General features: G+C 42.3%; 1 protein-coding gene across 2 annotated transcripts in view; it reads right to left on the bottom strand.

Moving 5' to 3' along the window:
• LOC130357822 (uncharacterized) overlaps positions 1 to 20,860 on the bottom strand; it is a 174,781-nt gene that overhangs the window by 67,806 nt on the left and 86,115 nt on the right. For both annotated transcript variants that reach the window (XR_008889286.1, XM_056560553.1), the window contains exons 2-4: positions 20,480 to 20,582; positions 20,013 to 20,109; positions 10,479 to 10,580 (exon numbers count right to left, since the gene is read on the bottom strand). The gene's annotated coding sequence lies outside the window, so the exon portion shown is untranslated. The remainder of the gene's footprint in view (positions 1 to 10,478; positions 10,581 to 20,012; positions 20,110 to 20,479; positions 20,583 to 20,860) is intronic.

Raw genomic sequence — 20,860 nt, 5'->3', positions numbered from 1 at the left:
ATACCGCACATCGCCGCGATCGGCGATGTGTGGCATTAGCCGCGGGTCCCGGCCGTTGATTAGCGCCGGGACCGACGCGATATGATGCTGGATCGCGGCGCGATCCAGCTTCATATCGCGGAAGCCGGCGCAGATCGTAAATATACGTCCTGCGTCGTTAAGGGGTTAAAAGCTCTACCATGTGATATGTCATGTGATTGTTACCCAGGAGGTACCAGTGACCAGGTGATCCCAAGAGTGACCTATGGGCTCCCTGCTAGTTGCCCCCATATAAGTCCTGGGTGGAGCTAGCTTCTCTCTCTTTGAGCTCTGCTCTTCTGCTAAGCTGAGGTCCAGTGCAGTCATGCCTTGTGTGTGTGTCCAGAGTGTTGGAGACCTCCAAGTTAAGTCCTGCAGCCACCATCAAGTCAAGTGAGCTAAAGTCACAGCTTTATGAGTCAAGTCAAGTCAGTCACTGTCATCTGTCAAGTCATCGTGGTCTGCATTCAGTTGTCCAGCCCTACTACAAGTCCCAGCAAGCCCCTACTGCCCAAAACACCTCAATTTTAATTTAACATTGCAGAGGTATTTCCTAAGGAACAATAAATGGAGGTACGCTTTCTGTAATAGCCTACAGTTTGCCAATGTTTAAAAATGTGTGCAATATCTGATGGGACTGATGGGAGTGACAGTTTTATAAATTGCTTGTATGAGCTTTTCCTCATATGCAATTGGGGCCTGCCTTTACTGACAACTGACAGTTATCAGCTCCATAAAAGAAAACGTGTAACTCCAGGGACATTATTGATACCAAATATAAAATATTTTTCCTTCTCTTTTTTTGCTTTAGTTTACTTTAACAGCATTTTTCCCTTGTAGTCTATGCAGAAAATCAACATTAAACACTTCATGATTGGGCTCCTTATAAGCCTTTAATGACAAGACATCCTTAAACTGTTCTAGGAAAGTAGTGGTTTAATGACTCTCTTTATCTACTTGACAAGGTGTTTTTTGCATCTTATGTTTGTTATGTATACCATTGTTATGTATAAAGGAGATTATATCCAGGAGTTATATATGCTTCTGCTTTTTCAGTAGAAATGTTGCCAATGTGTCAAGTTTATAAAGATGTAACTAAGACACTGGCATGTATTTTATATGTAGCCTATTTCTTTTATTTTATTTATTTATTTATTTTTAACGATAATTTTTATTAAAGAATCAAAACCGATTCTTACAAATCAAAACAGAAAAAACACTGCATAAACAGAGTATGGGCCAAAACCTGTTAAACAAATAAAAGAACTTGCAAGTGATAGGGCCAGGGCAAGCTAGTCCAGCAACTAAAACGCTCCACCAGCTCCCGGTACCAACATGTAAATCCATAACTAAAACAGCAGTCGGAATATATAGTAAAAAACAAACCAGGAAATGTCCAAATGACAGCACTTATAGGAAAAATGCCAGAGGGCCACATATAAGGGAGGGAGGGGAAGGGAGCACAGAGAGGGGGAAGCACAAAGACCAACAGAATTTGATATTACCACACATAAGGAGGCAGATAGGAAAAACAAAAGAAAGGGACAAAAGAGAAAATCAGAAAAACAATCCCAGGGTTCCCAGACTGAGAGAAAAGAAGGGACAGAGTTATTCAGGGAAGCCATTAAAGATAACAGAGAACGAATCTCACGTATGTGAGATAAGAGGTGAGATTCAGAAGGAGGGAGGGTCCTCTCCCAGCATTTAGCGATAAGGGTTTTAGCAGCTAAAACTATGTCCATGAAGAGCTTGAATAGCTTCTTAGACAGCGCAGGGTGAGAAAGCTGGAGAAGATAAATAAGAGGGTCAAGAGGGACCAACACTCCCAGTACATCAGATAGTAATCTCTGCACTTTGCGCCAATATTCCACTATAAGAGGACAGGACCAAAATATATGAAACACCGTACCCAAACCCACCCCACAACGCCAGCATTGAGGGGGGATGTCAGGGTTCAACCTGTTTAACAGCTCAGGAGTATGATATCATCCCATAAGCAGTTTATATTGGGTTTCCTTATAGGCCGTACAGATAGATGCCTTAGAGACTCTCTCCCAGATAATCCTCCACTGAGGAAGAGTAATGGTAGTGTTGAGAGCCTCCTCCCAACAACCCATATAACGGTCTGATACCGGGACACCCACAGGAGGCTGGAGAAACAGAGAGTAGATGTCGTAGAGAAGGCCCCTCGTCTGAGGCCCACCACGGCATAATCTTTCAAACCCAGTAGGCATAGATACTACAGAGGAGCCAGTGGTAGAGGACAGAAAAAGTTGCAGCTGCAGATAATGAAAGCGCTGCGATGAGGGGAGATCCCAAAGGGTCTGTAATTGAGTAAAGGGAAGAAGTGAGCGAGAGAGAGGGTCCACAACATCCGCCCAGCAGAAAAGGCCCCTAGATCCCCATTCCCACACCATGACTGCATAGAGGCCAGAAGGGAAGTCAGGATGATAAAGAAAAGATTGGAGAGGGGAGGAGGGGGAGAATAGCTTAAATTTCACAGAACAGTATCCTCAGACATATTTAGAAAAAATGCCATAGGGCCCAGTAGAGGGAATAGAGAGACAGTAGATGCAGGAGGGGACCAAAGAAGCCTATTGGGGTGGAAAGGGGCTAACCAAAGCTTTTCCAGCTCCATCCAGTGGCTGTAGGCATGATAAGAAGACCACGCCGTGAGATGGCGCAGAAGGGCAGCCCAATAGTGCTTAACCACATCCGGGACTGCAAGACCCCCAAACGCACTACCAGCCATCATTACAGACATTGGGAGTAGATGCCTCTTCCCATCCAAGATGAATTTAAAAATGTCCATTTGAAATGAGCGAAGCACAGACAGCGGCACTCGGACCGGCAACGTTTCAAAGAAGTACAGCTGTTTTGGAAGTATAGTCATTTTTACCGCCGCGATACGCCCAAAAAGGAAATATACTGCCACTTCTCTAAAAGAGCACGAAGTTCCCAAAACAGGGGGAGATAGTTGGTAGAGTAAAGCGAGGAGTAGTGAGAAGTGATACAGACCCCCAGGTACTTGATGACAGACGGAGACCATTTAAAAGAGTAGTTGGAGCGAAGGAGAGTGGAGAGAGACAAGGGAAGATTCAGAGGAAGCGCCTCCGACTTAGAGAGGTTGACCTTATAGCCAGAAACCTCACCATAGGCATGAAGAGCTCTGTAAAGACTAGGGAGAGAAAGCAAAGGACAAGTGAGAGTAAGAAGGACATCAGCAAAAGGCAGATCTTGAAATCCCTGTCGTGCAAAGGAATGCCAGTAATGTCCGGGTCACCCCGGATCATAGCAGCCAGATGCTCGATACATAGTGCAAAAACCAAGGGGGACAACGGACATCCCTGAACAGAGGAAAGGTTGAACAGAGGAAAGGTTGGAGAAGGAGCATGAGGGAGTTTGAGAGAGGCAGTAGGAGAGGAGTACAGGGGGAAAAATTACCCATAATACCAAACTTCTGAAGGGTAACAAAGAGGAACGGCCACCCCAGTTTATCGATGGCCTTTTCGGCATCCAGGCTAAGTATGAGCACCTGTTCAGACTTCCGATTGATCAGGTCAACAAGGTCATATATAGCCTATTTCAAAACAGTGTGTAACTTCACAACTTTTTTTATGTAAATGATGATTTAAAATATAGAATAATCTGTCACCAATTTTCTGGGTATAAATCTGCATTCAGAAATTTAAAACTTAACATTTATTAGATGTGCTCTAAAAGGGATATAAAAAATTGTCCTAAAACTAAAATAATTAAAGCTCAATATCTAAGTGATTCTTGGACTAGGACATGGGCATAACATATTTGCAATGCCAAGGATGTCAAGACTGAGCCAGCTTCAAGTTCCCTGTCAAGAAGTTGTGTAGTCCTTTTATTTTCAGTGTTTTCAATTTCAGACTCCCTGACTCCTCCCTCTATCCCGAGACAATACATGAGTGGCATTCCTCATCCTCTGCAGCTCCAGCTTTTTCCTTTTTGCTTTTTTTGCTCAGTGGGTTTGATCCATGAAGCGAATACAAGTATGAAGTTACATCACTGGTGGTGCAGTCACTGTATGACTTTTTGTTCATTGTTACTGTATGTTTACTGTTGTTTGAGTTGTTTTAAAGAAAATAAATAGTCCAACGTAATTCCAAAATTCAGGAACATTTTTATGAAAGACACTATATTATCTTGAAAATAGCATTTTATTTTTGTTAACTGATGTCACAAGGACTTTGCAGTAAGCAATCTAGTTAATTAATCAGGTTTCGGTTATGCACATGGTTTTTAAATAGCTCTCAATTTTTTCATACTTCATTTACAGTGGGGAAAGTTTGGGCATCCCAGGTAAAAATGTGTATTAATGTGCATAAAGAAGCCAAGGAAAGATGGAAAAATCTCCAAAAGGCATCAAATTACAGATTAGACATTCTTATAATATGTCAACAAAAGTTAGATTTTATTTCCATCATTTACACTTTCAAAATAACAGAAAACAAAAAAATTTGCGTCTGCAAAAGTTTGGGCATCCTGCAGAATTTATAGCATGCACTGCCCCCTTTGCAAAGCTGAGACCTGCCAGTGTCATGGATTGTTCTCAATCATCATCTGGTTAGACCAGGTGATGTCAATCTCAAAGGTTTTAAATGCACAGACTCATCTGACCTTGCCCCAACAATCAGCACCATGGGTTCTTCTAAGCAGTTGTCTAGAAATCTGAAACTGAAAATTGTTGATACTCACAAAACTGGAGAAGGCTATAAGAAGATAGCAAAACGTTTTCAGATGTCAATATCCTCTGTTTGGAATGTAATTAAGAAATGGTAGTCATCAGGAACAGTGGAAGTTAAAGCAAGATCTGGAAGACCAAGAAAAATATCAGACAGAACAGCTCGCAGGATTGTGAGAAAAACAATTCAAAACCCATGTTTAACTGCACAATCCCTCCAGAAAGATCTGGCAGACACTGGAGTTGTGGTACACTATTCCACTATAAAGAGATACTTGTACAAATATAGTCTTCGTGGAAGAGTCATCAGAAGAAAACCTCTTCTACATCCTCACCACAAAAATCAGCGTTTGAATTTGCAAATGAACATATAGACAAGCCTGATGCATTTTTGAAACAAGTTCTGTGGACCGATGAGGTTAAAATTGAAAGGTACGTTTGGAGAAGAAGGGGAACAGAATTTAATGAAAAGAACCTCTGTCCAACTGTTAAGCATGGTGGTGGATCAATAATGCTTTGGGGTTGTATTGCACCCAGTGGCACAGGGAACATCTCACGAGTAGAAGGAAAAATGGATTCAATAAAATGTCAGCAAATTTTTCGATGCTAACTTGATGCCATCTGTGAAAAAGCTGAAGTTAAAGAGAGGATGGCTTCTACAAATGGATAATGATCCTAAACACACCTCGAAATCCACGGGGGATTACATCAAGAGGTGTAAACTGAAGGTTTTGCCATGGCCTTCACAATCTCCTGACCTCAACATAATTGAAAATCTATGGATAGACCTTAAAAGAGCAGCACGTGACAGACAGCCCAGAAATCTAAAAGAACTGGAAGACTTTTGTAAGGAAGAATGGGCAAAGATACCTCAAACAAGAATTGAAAGACTCTTGGCTGGCTACAAAAAGCGTTTACAAGCTGTGATACTTGCCAAAAAGGGCAATACAAGATATTAACTAAGCAGGGTGCCCAAACTTTTGCAGATGCCATTTTTTTGTTTTCTGTTATTTTGAAAGTGTGAATGATGGAAATAAAATCTAACTTTTGTTGACATATTATAAGAATGTCTAATCTGTAATTTGATGCCTTTTGGAGATTTATTCCATCTTTCCTTGGCTTCTTTATGCACATTAATACAATTTTTTACCTGGGGTGCCCAAACTTTTGATCCCCACTGTAATTTAGTAGGGTGTATATATATATATATATATATATATATATATATATATATATATTATATATATACAGTATATACAGAAAATGTTCAAATTAAGGAGCACCATGAGCGGCTCACTGCCTGGATTCTGGATCCGTCTAGGTGCTCAGCTCCAGGACCAGACTCAAGTCCCAAAAACAGTACACTGTGGAAGTAGAAGCAGCCCTCCACTAGTAGGTTAAACCAAAGGTTGGTGTTTATTCACACATCTACAATACATGCAATGTTTCGACTCATCAATAGAGCTTTTTTCAAGCATAACACGTTGTGCAATTCACTACAAACTTATAGGCCCCCAATTACTCATTCAAATGATGTAGTGGTGACAATAGTACATATATACATTGTTAGATCGTGACATACATTTCAGTGCATCATCAAAGATTACATTATATTAAATCTTGGTCAGGTTTGGTGGGCGGCTCACCTGATGTCAGACATGTTGCCAACCAGTCATCTATCGTATCTTCTCATACTGATGCGTTTGTAAACACTCTGAATGTGCAGGTCCAGGAAAGTAGTCACTTGCTCCATGGACCCAACAGACTGAAATCAGTGTCGGCATTCTGCGTCCTGCCATCACTACGTAAACAAGTGTCGGCGCATGCGCGCAAAGGTATAAACGCTACAGGTGGCCATCTTAAATATGGGCACTTTTTGTGGCAAATGATGTATAATAGTTCTGGCCAACTCTGATGTATAATAATCCTGGCCAGCCAACATAACAATAATTATATAAACACTAGGTGACCCAAAAATATGGAATAAGCTGTAGAAATTATCCTTAAATAAAATCACAAAGTCTTACAATTTACTGTTACAATAAATCAGCGGCACATTGTAAAATGAGTGTCCATATAGTGAAGTGTAAGGGTATACACATACAGTGGGGCAAAAAAGTATTTAGCCAATCACCAATTGTGCAAGTTCTTCCACTTAAAAAGATGAGAGGCCTGTCATTTTCATCATAGGTATACCTCAACTACAGGGCCTTCTTTAACATGGGGCAAAAGGGGCAGCTGCCTTGGACCTTGTCATTCCTGGGGGCCCAAGCAGCTAGCCCTTCATGCTAAAGCAGCTAGCCATCATGGTACAAGCAGGGCCGGCCCTAGCTGATGCGGCTCACTGTTATAGAGCGGCCGCAGTGTAGACTGAACTGCTTAAAAGGGTACTCAAGTGGAAAACTTTTTTTTTTAATCAACTGGTGCCAGAAAGTTAAACAGATTTGTAAATTAAATCACAAGTAGAAACAGCAATGCTGAGCACCAGCGGCATGTAGATCAGTCAGTAACGGTAGCCAGTGGGAATGGACCTCAATCACGGCATACACGTGCATATGGGGGGTGCTATCCTGAAGTGCATATAGTGCGGTACAACATCATATCCAAGTAGAAGAAAAGATGCACTCCCTCCGTCTTTGTAGAAAAATACTTCTTTTATTTTGCAGTGCGGAACAAAGCAAGACCCCGGCAGCTAGTGTGGGAATATGGTGCAGGATGCTGCAGATGTCTAAGGTGTGACAGGGTATTTACCGATGCCGGCATCACAGACAGGTGTGGTCTGATGAAGCCCATATGCGCGGGTGAAACGGCTGTCACACCTTAGACATCTGCAGCGTCCTGCACCTTATCCCTACACTAGCTGCCGGGGTCTTGCTTTGTTCCGTACTGCAAAATAAAAGAAGTCTTTTTCTACAAACACGGGGTGAGTGCATCTTTTCTTCTACTTGGATAAGATTTGTAAATTACTTCTATTAAAAAATCTTAATCCTTCCAGTACTTTTCAGCAGCTGTAAACTACAGAGAAAATTATTTTCTTTTTGGATTTCTTTTCTTCACAACCACATTGCTCTCTACTGACACCTCTGTCCATGTCAGGAACTGTTCAGAGCAGGAGAAAATCCCCATAGAAAACATATGCTGCTCTGGACAGTTACTAAAATGGCAGAAAATAAATCCAAAAAGAAAAGAATTTCCTCTGTAGTATACAGCTGCTAACAAGTACTGGAAGGATTAAGAATTTTTAATAGAAGTAATTTACAAATCTGTTTAAAGGACAACTGCAGTGGTAAACATTTATATATGCCAGGGCCTTAAAAATAAACAAAATAAACTCATACATACTACGAGCCCCCGTTGGTCCGGCACAAGCCTCATGGTCCGGCAGTGCTGACGTCATTCCACTTCCTGTGGACAGGGATGCCGCAGAGCTGTCGGCGTATCAACGGCCATGGCGATGTCCCGCCCTAGCCTGTGATAGGCTGAGCCCACTGTCATGTAAGGAGCTCTGGCTGGCTTCTTACATGGCAGTGGGCTCAGCCTATCACAGGCCGGGGCGGGACATCGCTACGACCGGTGATACGCCGACGGCTCTGCGGCATCCCCAGGAAGTGGAATGACGTCAGCACTGCCGGACCATGAGGCCTGTGCTGGACCAACAGGGGCTCGTAGGAAGGTATGTATGAGTTTATTTTTGAGGCCTGGGCATGGGCATATATAAATGTTTACCACTGCAGTTGTCCTTTAACTTTCTGGCACCAGTTGCGGCCGCCGAAGGAGAGAGAAGTCATGCACCTTACCTGGCTGCCTCACTGCTTGGCCCCAGCACTGCAGACACAGTGCACCACCTGAGCCTGCTGGACTCACTGGCCAGGTGAGTGAGTGTGTGTGTGTGTGTGTGAGGGGGATTGAGGGGGGACATGGATGCTGCAATAAATCAAATGGCACAGGGGGAAGGGGGGTTTTGGGGTGTTGCTACTACAAATAAAACTGCACAGGGAGGCGGGTTGGGGTACTGCTACAAATAAAACTGCACAGGGGGATTAGTGGAGGGAGGTTTGGAGTGCTGCTACTACAAATAAAACTGCACAGGCGATTAGGGGAGGGGGGTTTGGGGTGCTGATATTACAAATAAAACGGCACAGGGGGATTGGGGGGGATTTGGGGTGCTGCTACTACAAATAAAACAGCACACGGGGATTGGGGGGCGTTTGGGGTGCTGGTACTACAAATAAAACAGCATTGGGGGGCACATGCTGCTACTACAAATAAAACAGCACAGGGGGATTGGGGGGGGGGGTAGTTCAGCAGCCTGCAGTACCCCCCTAATCCCCCTGTGCTGTTTTATTTGTAGTAGCAGCATGCACCCCCCCCCCAATCCCCCTGTGCCATTTTATTTGTAGTATCAGCACCCCAAACCCCCATCCCCCCTTTTTTTATATATATATTATATGTTTTTTGTCGGAAGAGGTGGGGATGAGGTATTGAGACTGACTGTGTGATTGTGTGTGTGGGGCCAAAAAAATTTAATGACTGCCCTGCTTAACTATGAGATGCATAATGAGAGAAAAAATCCATAAAATCACATTGTCTGATTTTTAATGAATTTATTTGCAAATTATGGTGGAAAATAAGTATTTGGTCACCTACAAACAAGCAAGATTTCTGGCTCTCACAGACCTGTAACTTCTTCTTTAAGAGTCTCCTCTGTCCTCCACTCGTTACCTGTATTATTGGCGCCTGTTTGAACTTGTTATCAGTATAAAAGACACCTGTCCACAACCTCACACAGTCACACTCCAAACTCCACTATGGCCAAGACCAAAGAGCTGTCGAAGGACACCAGAAACAAAATTGTAGACCTGCACTAGGCTGGAAAGACTGAATCTGCAATAGGAAAGCAGCTTGGTGTGAAGAAATCAACTGTGGGATCAATTATTAGAAAATGGAAGACATACAAGACCACTGATAATCTCCCTCGATCTGGGGCTCCACACAAGATCTCACCCCGCGGTGTCAAAATGATCACAAGAACGGTGAGTAAAAATCCCAAAATCACATTGGGGACCTAGTGAATGACCTACAGAGAGCTGGGACTAATGTAACAAAGGCCACCATCAGTAACACACTACGCCACCAGGGACTCAAATCATGCAGTGCCAGATGTGTTTCCCTGCTTAAGCCAGTACATGTTTGGGCCCATCTAGAGTTTACTAGAGAGCATTTGGATGATCCAGAAGAGTATTGGGAGAATGTCATGTGGTCAGATGAAACCAAAGTAAAACTTTTTGGTAAAACTCAACTCGTCGTGTTTGGAGGAGAAAGAATGCTAAGTTGCATCCATAGGTATACCTATGGTTAAAAATACAGGCCTCTATCATATTTTTAAGTGGGAGAAATTGCACAATTGGTGGCTGACTAAATACTTTTTTGCCCCACTGTATTACAGTCATTCATGCAAGTCCTAAAATAAGGGGGTCTACCTTGGGATACGATCAACCCTTAGGGTCAGAGGTACCCAGGTAGTGTGAGTCTATGTCAGGACAACTGCCTCATGGTCCCACTCCAGGACTCTTGGGTAGGATAATCCACTTGACACTCATCTCCCACAAATTTACCACTTGGACCATCTCTGAATTCAATACTCAGTCAAATGCCACGATCACACAATGTGCCGAAATACATAAATAATCACTCTGCCCCAATAACAAACCATGTCACCTCCTGTCATATAAAAACCGTAGCATACCTATACATAATAAACCGTATGTGTAGAGATTTGGTGAACGGTTGGCAATCTTCAATCAGGAGAGTAGCTAACCCATCTTCATCCGGACCTTCTGGTGAGTATCTATAAGTGAAGAGATATATATGTAAATCAGTGTACATTAAAATGATTTCTATATAGAAATAAATACAGACCACTACAACAGATTAGCTGACATTGTAATGAAAGAACAAAAGGTGAGAGACTATCCGATGGCGCCTTCCTGAATGACTCAATGAGTGAGTTTAAACAAGGCAATTTTATTGGAAATAGTGCAACATAAAAGTTTCGAATCCGGACCGGATTCTTCGTCAGGCAGAATGACATCATTCTGCCTGACGAAGAATCCGGTCCGGATTCGAAACTTTTATGTTGCACTATTTCCAATAAAATTGCCTTGTTTAAACTCACGGCAATTTTGAGTCATTCAGGATGGCGCCATCGGATAGTCTCTCACCTTTTGTTCTTTCAATACTTTCAACACCGGACTGAGTAGTCACGCGAATCGGACACCGAGGCTGACACCTGTCATCGACTTGAGCGAGTTTACATGCCATCTCAGGTGTTGTACTCTTAGTACTACACCACACGGTAAGGTGCAATTTATCCATACACCTTTCTTGTTCATCCCGCAGTATTACACCAGGAGCGCACCTCTTTTCTTTTTATAATTGTTCTCTAGCTGCCATTGTAGTCCTAGTGGTAAATCTTTGAATAAGCAAATCACTCTGAGATAACATGAAAAAGATCAAAAAGAATTTAAAAAAATCACTAAAGGAGGGGAAGGCGCACCTATGCAAAAACTCTAAGAGGAAAATCCCCTTTCAAACCATTCAGTTGTAGAGACCCAAGCCTATGGATCCACTTCCCCTCTCTCTATTTTATTGGCCTTATTCTATCCCCCTCATCTGGGACAGGGATATGTTCCAAAATGGTAAACCTCAATTGGTTAATGTAATGTCGCTGTTCTATAAAGTGTCAAGGGATCGGTAATTCCACCTTTTTGTCCTGATTGATGATTTATGGTTATTTAATCTGATCCTGCACTCATTGGTCATTTCGCCAACATATATCATATTGCAGGGGCAACAGATCACATAAATCACAAAATCTGTCTGACATGTCATGTGCTGTTTAATCCTGAATCTCTGTTGTGTTGTTGGATGTACCAAAAATTTCCCCTTTCACCATCAAATTACAGCTATCACAACCCAGACGAGGATAATAACCTGGTCTGAGTTGTGATGTCAAGTCAGGTACTATGGGAGTAATGTCAGATTTCACAAATCTGTCTCTTAGATTAGTCACCCGTTGATATGAGAGTAGAGGTGGAGTACACAATTCGGTGAGGTCTCTATAAGTGTGGGAAACCACTGACCAATGTGTGTGTATGATCTTAGCGTTGTCAGCACTATATGTATTGTAAGTTGAAATGAAAGGTATCCTGTTCTACCATCTTAGGTGTGGGATTCAATAATTGTGACCTCTCCTTCTCCACTGCTTTTTTCTATTGTTCCCTAATCAGCCTTCTTGAGTAACTCCTAGAAACAAATTTATGATTCGTATCATCTAATCCCTTCTTGAGATTTTCTGGATCATCTACTATACTTCTTACTCGAAGAAATTGGCTGTATGGTAGGGAGCGTATTATTCTCTTTGGGTGTAAACTGTCAAAATGTAAGAGGCTATTTCGACCTGTACTCTTAATAAATAGAACTGTTTTTAAACCATATCCGTCAATATACATCCAGGTATCCAAGAACTGGATGCCTTCCTTCGATTTGACCATAGTGAATAGACATGTGCAATTCGTTTCGGCACGAATTTACCGAATTTTACCGTTTTCGGGCATTCGGACCGATCCGAATATACGAAAACATATTTTGAACATTCCCGAATAGCCACGATAATACGAATAGCAAAATAACGAATGCATTCGTTATTTACTGAATGCATGCGGTAAATAACGAATGCATTCGTTATCCATAAACAAATGTAAATATTTCATTCTAATAAAAATAAAATAATAAAAAAGATACAGTAGTGATGGAAAAAATTGTATCTAACGAAATGTATCTTTTTATTATGAAATGTTTTTAAACAGGGATCAATTTATGCGAGCGGGTAAAGCACTGAAAATGTAGCCGACAATAATAAAAATGTAGTGTGTGCGTGTTTTTCACTTTTTTTTATTTTTTACATTTTTTAAGAAGTACTACTACTCCCAGCATGGAACACACTGTTCCATGATGAGAGTAGTAGTTACCTGTACTGATTGACAGATCGCCGGGGTTCCTTGCGATCCTCTTGTATAATGTATAGATGCGGCGGCCACTCTTCTATGGTCCCCTGCACTGACGTATATATACACATATTCATATTTCCCGCAGAGCTGTGATTGGCCAGATGGTTCCAGCCAATCACAGCTCTCTGTGAGAAATAGAAATATTTGTATATATACGGCCGTGCAGGGGACCATAGAAGAGCGGTCGCCGCATCTATGCATTATACAGGAGCATCACAGGGGGTGTCAAGAGTGATACCCGAAGTGATCTTTCCTTAACTACGAGTACTACTACTCCCAACATGGAGTACACTCTGCTCCATGCTGGGAGCTGTAGTACCTGTATTAATAGACAGATCGCATCATGTGTCAGAAGTTACACTCGCTGCGATATGTCTATTAATGCAGGTACTACAGCTCCCAGCAAGGAGTACAGTGTACTCTATGTTTTGAGTAGTAGTACCTGCAGTAAGGGACAGATCACAGCAGATGTCACTCCTCCTGACACCCAATGGCGTTGCTAGGAGGGGGCCATGGCCCCCCCCTAGATTGGGCCGTGCCCCCCCCCTTGTGCCCCCCCAATTTAAAATAAATAGGGATATCCCTGTGCTGCTCCTCCTGGTCTGCGTATCATTAGCAGAGACAGGCAGAGCAGGGATGAAGGTACCTGATGATGGCTCCACCCCCAGCACTGGAGGGGACAGGCCGAGAGCTGACAGGCCTCCGGAACACAGAGCAGCTTCATGTGAGGTGAGTGATGTCCCCTTGTCCTGCCTCTCTCCCCCCTGATCAGCAGTCTATCCTGGGGCTGGGTCATATGTATAGTAGCAGTCCAGTGGGGTAACTTTCCCTCCTCCAGTGTCCACAGGTCACCAACAGGTCACATTATCAGAACAATTTTTTGGGGGAAATCGCGGCAAAATTGCGCAGGTTTACCGCGATTTTTTGTAAATCGCTGTAAAATCTTGCAATTTTTGCCGCGATTTTTCCATAAATTGTTCTGATAATGTGACCTTTTGGAGACCTGTGGACACTGGAGGAGGGAAAGTGACCCCTCTGGAAGGACAACATGTGAACACACTACTAGTTTATCATTAACCCCTTAAGGGTACATTCACATATACAGGATCTGCTGCATATTTTTGCTGCATATTTTGTGCAGCTGATTTTGCAACCTATTAGCTTCAATAGGTAGCAAAATCATCTGCTGAAAATATACAGCAGATCCTCTACGTGTGAACGTACCCAAAGGGCTCATTCAGGCGTGGATCCCCAGCATATTTTACAATGCGGATCCCCGGCAATGGACCCTACAGTGCTGCCTCCATCTGTGCTGCTCATAACGGCAATCCACCGCTACGAGCAGACACATCATGACCGCTCCTCCTGCTCTCTGAGCTAGGCCGAAAGCAGCCGCGATGTGTGCGAGTATACACATCAAAGCGTATCTGCTTGTAGCGGGCACAGGTGGAGGCACAGATGGAGGCAGCACTGTAGGGTCCATTGTTGGGGGATCCACAGTGTAAAATATGCTGGGGATTCATCCGTGTAAATGAGACCTAAGGACACAAGGCGTATGTGTACACACAGTGCCTGCTCCCACTGTGTTGTATAACATCACCAATCAGGCTGATGTTTGACATTAATACTTTAGATGCCGCTATCAAAGTTGATGGTACTGTCCAAAAGTTGTAACGCCTTAAGGACATAGCGTTTTTCTGTTTATGCACTTTTGTTTTTTCCTCCTCACCTTTTAAAAATCATAACCCTTTAAATTTTGCACCTAAAAATCCATATGATGGCTTATTTTGTGTGCCACCAATTGTACTTTGTAATGACATCAGTCATTTTACCCGAAAATCTACGGCAAAAACGGAAAAAAAAATCATTGTGCTACAAGAATGTATGAAGATTTTAAATTACATTTTTTTTTACATTTTTTTAAATTAAACATGTTCTGCACAGTGTGTGTGTGCATTTATCTATGATATATATATATATATATATATATATATATATATACACACATACACACACATTTTAAAATTGCCCCCCCCCCACTTTTGTCACTGGCCCCCCATGTGCCCCCCCTAAATATGAATGCTGGAGACACCACTTCTGACACCCGCTGCGATCCTCCTGATGTGAATGTCGGGATCAGCTGTTCTCAAGGCTACAGAGCCGGGAGAACAGGTGACGCTGAGCAGTAGGTATACATTGTAAATCTACTGCCCAGCAAGAACTTACAGTGAGCCTGCAATGTGTATACAGTATACACATTGCTGGCTCACTTAACCCCTTGCTGAGCTGTGCGCTATGCGCAAGCCTAGCAAGGAAAGAGTTAACTTACACTGCTGGACAGTGTAGATTAACCCTTTGGGCGGTATACACTATATACAGTTATCTATAGATAGCTGTATATAGTGTATACAGAAGACGAAGTCCGCTTACTTCCCTCGAGTCCGGGGCAGGTCAGTGTAGCTCCACCCCCTAGTGATGATGTCATCAGTGGGCGGAGCTACAGACGGGATTCAGGCTAGTCTGAAACTCTGATCACATTGTCCATTTTGGATAATGGGAACAGACCCTTCTGCCAGTGTCTACCCAGACAGGGAGACTCCAGCTGTTGCTAAACTACAACTCCCAGCATGCCCAGACAGCCAAAGGCTGTCTGGGCATGCTGGGAGTTGTAGTTTTGCAACAATTGGTGGCTCCCTGTTTGGGAAGACATTGCATCATGGCTGCTCTCCCCAGCGGACAGCGCCAAAAATGTCATAACCAATTTTTTGTGTTTTTTTTTCTTCTCGTTTCACATCCGTGCATGCAGAGGATTACGGCGGATTCGATGGATTACGGTGGATTTTTTTTTCTTTTAATAAAATAGTTAACGAGGGCTGTGGGGGAGTGTTTTTTAAAATAAAATCATTTTTCCAATGTGTTGTGTTTTTTTTTAATTGAATTTTCCGGCTTAGTAGTGGAAGCCGGTCTTATTGACGGAATCCATTAGCCCCAAAAACAGCTAGCGCTAACCCCCAATTATTACCCCGGTACCCACCGCCACAGGGGTGCTCCTGGGTAACAGGCTGGCGTTATTTAGGCTGGGGAGGGCCAGTAACAATGGTCCTTACCCACCCTGGTAACGTCAGGCTGTTGCTGTTTGGTTGGTATTGTGCTGAGAATGAAAATACTGGGAACCCTATGCGTTTTTTTATTTTATTTATTTAAATAAAAAAAAATAAAAAAACATATAGGGTTCCCCGTATTTTCATTCTCAGCACAATACCAACCAAACAGCAACAGCCTAATGTTACCAGGGTGGGCGAGGACCATTATTACTGGCCCTCCCCAGCCTAAATAACGCCAGCCTGTTACCGCCTAGGCCCAGGAGCACCATTTTTGATGCTCCGGGCCTGTTGGTACCGGCTCTTCCCGGCACCCCTGTGGCGGTGGGTACCGGGGTAATAATTGGTGGTTAGCGCTAGCTGTTTTTGGCGCAAACGCTAGGCCCTCGCTTAGTAATGGATTCCTTCAATAAGACCGGCTTCCACTACTAAGCCTGAAAATTCAATAATAAAAAAAAACACAACACATTGGAAAAATTATTTTATTTTAAAAATCACTCCCCCACAGCCCTCGTTAACCATTTTATTAAAAGAAAAAAAATTTAACCGCCTTAATCCATCGAATCCGCAGTAATCCTCTGCATACACGGATCTGAAACAAGAAGAAAAAAACACAAAAAATTGGTTATGACATTTTAGGCGCTGCCCGGGACTCAAGGGAAGTAAGCGGACTTCGTCTTCTGTATACACTATATACAGCTATCTATAGATAGCCTGACGAAGAGGGGGTCCCCGCCCCTCGAAACGCGTCGTTCTGTACATTTTGCATGCTGGAAGAATAAATCTTCCTGATTCTTTTACAAGCACTCCTAGCGGTTATTTGAATTTTATTCTGCTGATCCACGGAGGAGATCGCCGATCAAAGCACATCCATTGATGGGATCACCTGGATCCACTGCTGTTTCTACGATTTTGACCGTTCACCTCTGCTGGAATGGGAACAGGCTCCAGTGTGGGAAGCAAGCGCTAAATGGTGTTGGGCCCATGGTACAACACAGAAAGGTGAGCAAACCTTTCTACTATACACACATATTGGCTGTATACTCTTGTTACAACTGCTACTACGCTTAGATGCGCATCGCTTTCTCAATTTTTTTCTCTTTTCATATACAATTCCTGTATATAGTGTATACCGCCCAAAGGGTTAACCTACACTGTCCAGCAGTGTAAGTTAACTCTTTCCTTGCTGGGCTTGCGCATAGCGCACAGCTCAGCAAGGGGTTAAGTGAGCCAGCAATGTGTATACTGTATACACATTGCAGGCTCACTGTAAGTTCTTGCTGGGCAGTAGATTTACGATGTATACCTACGGCAGCTGTTCTCCCGGCTCTGTAGGCTTGAGAACAGCTGATCCCGACATTCACATCAGGAGGATCGCAGCGGGTGTCAGGAGGAGTGACATCCGCTGTGATCTGTCCCTTACTGCAGGTACTACTACTCCCAACATGGAGTACACTCTGCTCCATGCTGGGAGCTGTAGTACCTGCATTAATAGACATATCGCAGCGAGTGTAACTTCTGACACCCGCTGCGATGTGTCTATTAATGCAGGTACTACAGCTCCCAGCATGGAGCAGAGTGTACTCCATGTTGGGAGTAGTAGTACTTGTAGTTAAGGAAAGATCACCGCGGGTATCACTCCTGACACCCGCTGTGATCCTCCTGTATAATGTATGGATGCGGCGGCCGCTCTCCTATGTTCCCCTGCACTGCCGTATATATACACATATTCCTATTTCTCACAGAGAGCTGTGATTGGCTGGAATCATCTGGCCAATCACAGCTCTGCGGGAAATATGAATGTGTATATATACGTCAGTGCAGGGGACCATAGAAGAGCGGCCGCCGCATCTATAAATTATACAAGAGGATCGCAAGGGACCCGGGCGATTTGTCAGTTAGTACAGGTACTACTACGCCCATCATGAAACAGTGTGTTCCATGCTGGGAGTAGTAGTAATACCTAAAAAATGTTTAAAAAAAAAGGGAAAAACACGCACACACTACATTTTTATTATTGTCAGCTACATTTTTAGTGCTTTACCCGCTCACATAAATTGATCCTTGTTTAAAAATTCATAAACATTTCATAATAAAAAAGATACATTTCATTAGATACAATTTTTTCCATCACTACTGTATCTTTTTTATTATTTTTTTTTTTTTATGGTACCCTACAAAATTTTAATAAAAAAGTATCTCCATAATTTTTAGGATCGCTAGTCCAAGTCCAAACAGGAATAAAAAGATTTACCCGAATGTACTCGAAAATCAAATGTATCCAAAAGAAAATAAAAACCCGAATACCGAATGTATCCGAAAAATCTAACCGAACGCCCAAATACCGAATGTATCCGAAAAATAAAACCGAAAATATCACCGAACCGAAAATTTTATCCAAAACGAAAAAACAAAACGAAAATTTTTCTTGTGCACAAGTCTAATGTTGAATTCAATATCCATATCCATCTGATTCAAAAAATCTAGAAATTCCTGTAGCTGCATATCATCACCACAGCATATCACAAAAATATCATCAATGTATCTCCACCACTTCAGCACATGGCTGAAGTGGGGAGACACATAGACGACAGAGTCTTCCAGGTCGGCCATTACCATATTGGCATAGGTGGGGGCCATATTTGACCCCATGGCCGTACCATTTAACTGCACATAGTCCTTGTTTTCAAACAAAAAATAGTTGCATATCAGTATGATTTCCATTAGTCCCATGAGGAACTACCTGCATTCATCAGAATACTCTGTTTCCATTTAGGCCTTAACAACATTATTACAAACCCCTCTCATGTTTTATACTAGTGTACAGACTAGTAACATCAAAAGAGACCAGTGTCACATTACCTGGTACAGAGACAGCAGCAATTTTGTTCAGAAAATCCAATGTGACTTGGATGTACGATTTCGCTCTAGTTGCAAAACATCCCACCAAAATAGCTGAGGGGCTGAGGATCGAGTCCCAGCCCGACACAATGGGTCGTCCTGGGGGTCGTTCCAAACACTTAAGTATTTTAGATAAGATGTATATGATAGGAGTAATAGGATGAGATGGTAACAAAAACTTGTGCAACTCACTATAAATTAGATCCACTGCTAGTGCATGGTCAACAAGGGTTTTAAGACGTTTTTCAATCATCATTTTAGGGTCAGTTGCAATGCATCTGTATACAGATGATTCATTCAATTGACTATATAGCTCCTCTAGGTACATGGAACGATCCATAATGATGATTGCTCCCCCCTTATCAATGTTTCTAATGCATCACTCTCCCTTTTGGACATATTGGGGCGACCCCATCTAAGGATACCTCTTTGTTTATTCTTTAATTCCCCAATATCTCTATTTACCAGGTCAGAGAATGTGTCAACAGCCTATGATATAATTCTAGGAAGAAAGTCCCTATTATTAAACAAACCCCAGTTTTTGAGTGATAACTCACTGGTCAGTCTTGGTTGTGTATCCATAATTAGAGATGAGCGAATTTTTGAATTAAAAACAAAAAATTCCCCAAAAATTAGTTTTGTTGCGAATTTATTCACGGCGAATCGCTATTAAAAACAGCAATTTTTTCCACACAGAGAGCCTCAATAGGGGTGTAGAACACTTTGCCTTGTTGTAACACGCATAGCGTGTGTGCTGGGTTAGTGAAATAATACTGTTATTCAGTATGACACGCAGATTCTTTTGGAAATGTCCTTCATGCCATGACAATGTAGTGACAAAAGGTTACCTTCCATTCTCGACTTCTTACCTGGCTTTTATGGATCAAAATTATTATTTGAATTCTATTACATTTTATATAAAAATTTACAAGTCACTTTTCATAAATTATAAAAAGTCTTTAAACAAAGTCTGCAAACTACAAGGCAATCAGATAAGTGCTAAACATTGTTACATGATGTGCATTACAGATAGAGCTGTAGCTAGCTCTTTTTGCTCCTGAGGCGAGAACAGAAAACTTGGCTTGGGGCACCCCATTTTGGCTTGGGGCACCCCTTGGAAAAAAATAATTTGCGGGACACCCTTACTGAATAATTTTTTTAATATGTTTCTTAATGTAGATTACAGTACGGTTTAATGCAGCGACTCACAAATGACATATTCACTGATCATTCTCTTCTTTTCTTCTTCCCCATCTGGCACAGGACATCATGATAATCTGTTCCAGCCAAAACTCTTGGACAGAACCTGCAACACAAAGATATTAGTATTAGGCTCTGCACTTCGCCAGCATTATCCTCCCCTTTTCCCTACAAATGACTCCAGCCTCCTCCAAACATAATGCCACCAGCCTTCCCACAACACCCAATAAATTAGGATTATAGGAGCGACCAGATAAGTGCTAAACATTGTTACATGATGTGATGTGCATTACAGACACAGCTGTAGCTAGCTCTTTTTGCTCCTGAGGCGAAAACAGAAAATTGTGCCCCCCCCCCATCCGTACTTTGAATTGGGGTACCCGTTGGAAAAAAAAATTAGCGGGACACCCTTACCAAATAATTTTTTTAATATGTTCCTTTAGTAGATCACAGTACAGTTTTATGCAGAGACTCACAAATGACATGTTGACTGATCAGAGTCATTCTCTTTTTTTCTTCTTCCCCATCTGGCAAAGGACATCATGATAATCTGTTCCAGTCAAAACTCTTGGGCAGAACCTGCAACACAAATATATTGGTATTAGGCTTGTGCACATTTTTGTTTTGTTTCGTTTTTTCGTTTTGGATAAAATTTTCGGTTCGGTAATATTTTCGGTTTTGATTTTTCGGATACATTCGGTATTCGGGTTTTTATTTTCTTTCGGATATATTTGGTATTCGGGTACATTCGGGTAAATCTTTTTTAAGCAGGGGACCATTATTGGGAGCGTGTGTGTGCAGGAAAAGAGGGCAGCCGCATAGATCGGAACATTGGAAGACAGGTAAGATAATATAAT

Source organism: Hyla sarda, chromosome 2 (genome assembly GCF_029499605.1).
Source record: "Hyla sarda isolate aHylSar1 chromosome 2, aHylSar1.hap1, whole genome shotgun sequence".
Taxonomy (NCBI): Eukaryota; Metazoa; Chordata; class Amphibia; order Anura; family Hylidae; genus Hyla; species Hyla sarda.
Note: the sequence above shows the minus strand (reverse complement) of the source record. Positions and strands in the feature narration are given on the sequence as shown.